Source organism: Oxyura jamaicensis, chromosome 10 (assembly GCF_011077185.1).
Source record: "Oxyura jamaicensis isolate SHBP4307 breed ruddy duck chromosome 10, BPBGC_Ojam_1.0, whole genome shotgun sequence".
Lineage (NCBI taxonomy): Eukaryota > Metazoa > Chordata > Aves > Anseriformes > Anatidae > Oxyura > Oxyura jamaicensis.
Genome location: NC_048902.1, coordinates 20520601 through 20527037, shown reverse-complemented (window position 1 = coordinate 20527037; position 6437 = coordinate 20520601). Strand labels below are relative to the sequence as shown.

The 6437-nt window shown below is 42.5% G+C and overlaps 1 long non-coding RNA gene across 2 annotated transcripts in view; it reads right to left on the bottom strand.

Annotated features, from left to right (window-relative positions):
• Positions 1-1072: 1072 nt before the first annotated feature.
• LOC118172025 overlaps positions 1073-6437 on the bottom strand; it is a 7790-nt gene continuing 2425 nt past the window's right edge. The window contains exons 1-3 of one of the 2 annotated variants that reach the window (XR_004753523.1): positions 5929-5971; positions 5577-5714; positions 1073-5285 (exon numbers count right to left, since the gene is read on the bottom strand). This is a non-coding gene — a long non-coding RNA (uncharacterized LOC118172025). Of the gene's footprint in view, positions 5286-5576; positions 5715-5928; positions 5972-6437 lie in introns of those variants that run through there. The other variant, XR_004753522.1, reaches the window with a different exon arrangement.

Sequence of the window (6437 nt, the reverse complement as noted above, 5' to 3'; positions counted from 1 at the left end):
GGCTGGAAAAAAAGCAAGATCTAGTAATTCTTTGATGAGGACAATGAAGACTGAATGAAATCAGGAAGTCCACATGTGCATGTATGTATAGTTGATGCTTCGAACAGCTACGCGTTCTAAGAACAGCTTGGGAAGCTAAGTGTTCTCTTAAACAGGACAATGATTATTTTCACTGCACAGGTGAAGTTTTATGGCCTGCTAAGGCAATATTGGGGCTAGGCAGTTAAACAGACTGCCCTGACTACACAAATCAGCATTCCAGAATTCTCGACCGACTTTTGATGCTAGACTGATCCGTGACCTTTAGCAATCCACTTCAGCAATTTTAAATGAAAATCGCGCTTAAAGAAATTCTTTGAGTGCTGAAGTGAGTTTTGACAACTCACGTTGGCAAGAGAAAAACTTTTGTGGTTAGTGTAACAGAATTCCCTCACTCTCCATTAACATCTTTTTCCTCACTTAACCTAGAAATTTAAATAAAAAGGAAGCCTGGGTCGGCAGAACTTTCCTTCCCGCTCTTCCCTCCAAATTTTTCAAGAGCTCTTCACCCCAAATTCTCCTTTGGATTAAGTCTGAAATGTTTCATTCAGCTAAATTGGAAGCAAATACTGAACCACCGGTCAAACCTTTCAAATATTACCTAACAACAAAAAGAAAGTACCATCACAGAGAAAAGCTGAAAAGCCCTATATAAGATATCAAAACAAATTAACTACTGAAATATAACCTAATGTATTGAAATTAGAAGTGTTTAAGTGTTCTGTTTTTTCTTGCCTGAATTTGACAGGTCTTCCCTATTATCAGGTTCGTTCAGCTCCTCTCTATCTCTGCCCTTTCACTATTCTTCACAGAAAAGGAAAGAAAATCTCACTACCTCCAGTTCCAAAAGACTTCCTCAGCCTAAGCACTTTAGGAAATCCTGTGAAGGTTTTACGCCAATTTGAAACCCCGCAGCAATAGCTCCATCCACGTGCAGCGATCTGAAGTTGGCAAGTGGAACAAGGCACTGCGCCGCTGCTCCCATCTTTATCATTTACACTACGACCAATAGAGCACTGGGCATGACAGGTGGTTTTTTTTTTAGTACTGGCAGAAGTTACTACAGCAGCTGCACTGGTAATTACGCTAGTCACTGTGTCCCATGAATCACATTCCTCTTGAAGTCCCCTGCCCAAGAACTGTCCTCACTTTCATCTTCACTACTTAAACTGTCAGACTTGAAAGCTCTCACATCCACTGCAGCAAATTTCATACAATACGCTCTTTCTACAGTAGGTGCTTCTTATTTTGAGCGCAAGAAAAAAAAAATAGACTCTGTTCTTCTGAGGTACTTCTGCTAAATCAAAACCTAATCATTCAGTAAAGTATAAAAACTGCAAGTACATTGCCTTTTTTCCTCCCCATGAATAGAGTAGAACTCGTCAAATGCTCCTGAAGTTATCCCTAAGTCCTAGGGGATCAAGGCTCCTTTAGCTTCAACTGCATCACACTCTTGGTGTGCAGGCCTTATAAATACCTGACATCACCTTCCTGTTGCTCTAAACTCACTTTTTTTTTTAAAAAAAAAAAGCTGAACAAAAACTTTCTTCTTATCCCAACACACATGGATAAAGGCTTTGACAAGAATCTCTGAATTTTGTATTTTCAGAGTTCTCCAGATGTCTCATCATCTTCAGGAACTACTAAATCACTCCTGCAAACTGCCTTCAATCAGCTTTATTTCATACTGTTTCATTTTGACATCATCATTCACCTAGTTTTCCACCTTAGTTTCAAAATATATTAACACATTTTTAGCTTTGAATTTCGATACGTCACATTCTTGAACTTTTTGTACCAAAAAGTGAGATTTTTCCTTCCTGCTTCTGTTTTATTCTACCATATCGCAGCCGAGTTCACCAGCTTTTGCAAAAGAGTTTTATTGGGATGGTGCGAGAATCTCGAGTTCTTTTCTTGTTTCTCTGCTGACCAACACGCAGATTTACGACAGCTTAGAAATAAAACATGATTTTATTTTTAACCCCTCACATCACAGCTAACAAGTTATTGCACTTTGATTCTCCACAAATGGCCCAGGGAAGCTGCATGGCCTACTCATTTGACTACAAAGCTATGCTATGTCTTCAACCCATATTATACACATCTTTTCCCCCAAAATTATCCTGAAAGTCTAATATCTTTAGCTTATAAATGTCTAATTCATGAGATTTTACAAGACTTCTGAAGTTGGTTATGGATAGGACAGCTTGGAAAAGGAAGACCAACAGCAATTGGAATGGCTGGATATTTATGTACAAAACAAGTAATATGCACGCAAAAATTGGAGCCATTGCTCTTCACAAACTGAACAACATTTGTTAAACTCTGTACAGGAATCTTCCTTGCAGTAATACGAAGTATCAAAGACACAAAGCTCTGATTTGTAATGATGTCAGCGTACCTTTAAAATAAAAGGCTTAATGCTTCAGAAGATAAATGCACAGGAATACACCAGTTTACGTGAGGAATAAATAGCTTGATCACCTGTCCAACACTGAGGGATAACCTGAGGAGTATCCATTAAGTGTTCTTTCCACAAAAAGAGAAAATATGTAATGTATCTGCTGCTAAACGCACCGGTGAAACTCATCTGAACCCTCTCTTATTAGCACAAGTCCGCCAAGTGGCTTGTACAAGAAATAGAAAACTTATTTGGCAGCCAGAAACCAGAGAAAAAAAATGGTTGCAGAAAGACCTGCAGAAAACTGTTGTAAAAAATGGTGTACAAGTTATGGAAGGTTTATGGGCGTGTATTGATCTGCCTATGGCTGTAAATCAGCAAAACCGTGTGAAACTTCATTTCTTTCCTCGTCCTGCTAAACATTATTAATTCCTAGGTTCCACTAGTATGCCTGGTATTGTGCGAATAAAACGGGAGGGAACAGTCTACACTACGCTTAGGGGGAACAAAGCCAGTTTTGAGATGTAACAAGTACTCATCTCTTCTCAGTTTGGTAACTTAAAACAACTACTTCCCATTAAATACTTGGCTTTAAATTACCTTTCCTCAGTTCTTATCTCTTGAAACATTGCTAGAAAACAAAATATTGTGACAAAAAATGTAACATTTGCAAACAATTAACGCAGAAATCAATGGGAATCACTCATATGCCAGAGGAGTTATACAACAGCCCCAGCAGTCAGCACTGGACGATATATTGCTTTAAATCGCCTAACTCAAAAGAGCGATTACATTAAAAAAAAAAGGAGAGTAAATAATATTAGGCAAAAACCCTTCTGGTTTAGACTTGACCGCTCTGCTCGCACGTTGCTAACCACTGTTAGGAGAAATTTAAACAACCAAGAGACAAAAGGCACACCACCAACATCGAAGCCTCTCACCATGGCAGTAAGCTTTGGTGCTTTTTCAGCCAATGACTTGAAGTCTTCATTTATTTTTCTAACCTATAGCACTCCCATGTTGATTTAGAGTCTCAAAGCATCAGTTTATGTTGTCAGAACACACGCAGTTTCCCCATGCTCATTTTTGTCCCTTTTCCCCAGAACTCTGGGTACCGGTGATCAATATTGCTCTCAATTCCCCTTCATGACCCATTTTCCAGCTACACTGGAGGGGTTGGGGGTGGAGAAGTAAGGGCAGGAAGAGGGAGCATTTAAGAACAGAATTTCCTCTTCCATGTTGCTGTATCTACGTACAAAAAAGGACTGAAGATGTTACACAAAACATGAAGGAACGCATTGTGTAGATGCAACAGGAACAAACAAGATACCAGCAGATATACAAAGGAGTATTATCAGAGGCAAAAGAACAATCGGCAGCTCTTCTTAGCAAATGCTCAACTATCCGATGATGTTAGAGACAAGGGAAATCCTCCCGGGATTTATGAGATGCACGCACTAGATGTACAGTAGCCCTTCATATTAAACTTTTGTTAAAATTAGATGGATATAATGGCATTTCAAGCTTTAAAAAAAAGAAGGGGGGGGACCATCCATAGCAAAACAAAACCTGGATGAAATTGCCCAATGGGACAAATGTAGTTAACACTAAAGAGTTTTTAAATGCTAGATCAGAAAATGCCTCGAAGATAATCAGACAGAAGTTCACAAAAACTTAACTCGGGCTCAGCAACAAATGAACAGCTTCTTCTACAGTAAATGTCTTTAGCATTTTTGATGTGTGCCCAGGATTCTGACGTGTGATCAGCTTTTACGTGTAAACCTGTATTTAGAATCTGCTGGTCATATAATTAACAACACATTACGTTGAGCAACAAAGAAATTGGAAAACAGGTAATCCACAAACAAAATCAAGTATTAACTGTAGTGATTGCGGTGATTAGTCACAATACTAACTTCTTGGTACCCAAACTTTAAAAGCCAGAAGGGAACATTTTCATCTTCCAACAGGAGACTGACCAGGGATCCTCAAGACTAGTTTCCCACCATCGTAAGCAGAGCTCAGATCACTTTTGCTGCTCAGCTCTGACAAGGACTCTGACAAGAGAGGATTTCACACATTTTGTCAGTAGGCAGTATTTCTAATCAACGACATCTAGAACAGATAGAGTTGATTGCTTTATTCATAGAAACAGACAATGAGAATTCCCCAAGTAAGACTTTGTATTGCTTCATCAAGATGTAACACATTCTTGCTCTATTACAGAGAGAACAAAACTGAATTCCCATGGCACAGTCATAACAATTTTGAAGCAGATTTACTTTTTCTCATATCCCAAAAGTAAAACCAAAAAGCTGACCGGGCATTAAAACTGTTTGTTTTTAAGAAAAGAAAAGCTATACTCTGCAAAGATGTTAGTTACAACGCATGTACCATTGCGAGATGGCACTTTGATATTTGACCTTTGGAATATTTCCCATGCATTTTTAGTTCTTCCAGCAGTTTTTAAGACTTCTAAAACCTTTGCAATACAAGCAAGGTATACATGCATGGGGCAGAGGGTAAAAAACAACAGCTTTAAAGATTTCTCTTTGGTTTTGAGCTTTCAATAAGTCTCCCCTGATATATCACGGGGGGCAGTTTATAAAGAAAACATTCTTACTTGGGAGGAAGCAAAAGGAAAGAAAAAAGCATCTCTAGATTCTCAGAAACTTATTCCTGCCTCCCCCCCCCCCCCCCATGATAAAGATTTAATTAATACTTATAGGCACCGTTTCCTTGACGAAAGTTCTTTTCCAAAGATCTTCACCTGTGCCTTTAAACCGAACTCCAGATCAGACCTTCCTTCGTGAAGCCTCAGCCCATGGGCCAGCTTTGTTCACACCTGTAAAGAAGAATTTAAACAGAGCTAAGACACAATCCACTCTGACGCAGAGGTCCTAAAGCTTTGCAAAGTTTACATCCTAAAACCACCGCAGTAACTTTTAGTATGTTGATTTTAGTATGTTGAAGCCAGCGCCACAGAACAATAAATAAAATGACGATTTGTCCATGCCACAGACAAAGCAGAAATCCAATGGCTCTAACAGCTAAACCATAAAGAGGTTCCTAAACCACCACACAAAAACATTAACCTGCTGCAAAACATCAGTGAACACAAAGTTATATTTTTTACCTGAAGCTGGATCCATCTTGACCTTTCTGCCAGCTCTCACGTTCCCGCAGAATTCGTGCTTAGCAGTCCAGTGCATCCATTCCAGCTCATCCACAGCCGACAGAGGTAGTTACGTATACATACATTTCCATCCTACACCTTGGAATATTTTGATAAGACGATCTTGTCATCTTTTGTGGATAATATCAAGCGTTTCAAAGAACTGTTAAGTTTTTTTACAGCCCTCCGTCATTCCCAACCACCTGTCAAGCCCACCGAAACATCAGTGACCGCACGCAGGGCCCGGCGGGGGCACGAAGCAATTCTACCTCTCGCTGCCAGCAGCCCCCGTGCCCGAGGAAGCCGGCCTCACCTCCACGCCGGCGAGCGAGCCTGGGGCTTCAGCAGCGCCAGGAGCCAGCGGATCCAAGGCCGGGGGCGGGCAGCGAGCCCTACCGGGGCGTGCTTGGCACCTCGCTGCAAGCCCGCCCGGCCGCCACCGCCGCCTGCACGAGCGGGGCCGGGCGGCGAGGCCGCGAGCACCGCCGGGGTCCCTTCCCTGGTCCCCTCAGCCCCCTCAGGGCTCCCTCAGCCCCTGTAGCCCCCTCAGAGCCCGCCAAATCCCCTTCAGACCCCCTCAGACCCCCCCCCCAGGTCCCCTTCAGACCCCTCGCAAGCTCCCTCACACCCCCTGCAGCCCCCTCAGACCCCCCCCAGATCCCCCTCAGACCTCCCCAAGCCCCATCTAATCCCCCTCAGCTTCCCCCCCACCCGTCCCTCACCCGAGCAGCAGCACCCTCCAACCCCCCCCCCCCCCACGCCCCAGCCACCTTCTCCTCCCCTCATGGCGGCCGCTGAGGAGAACGGCGCCGCCCCCCCCCC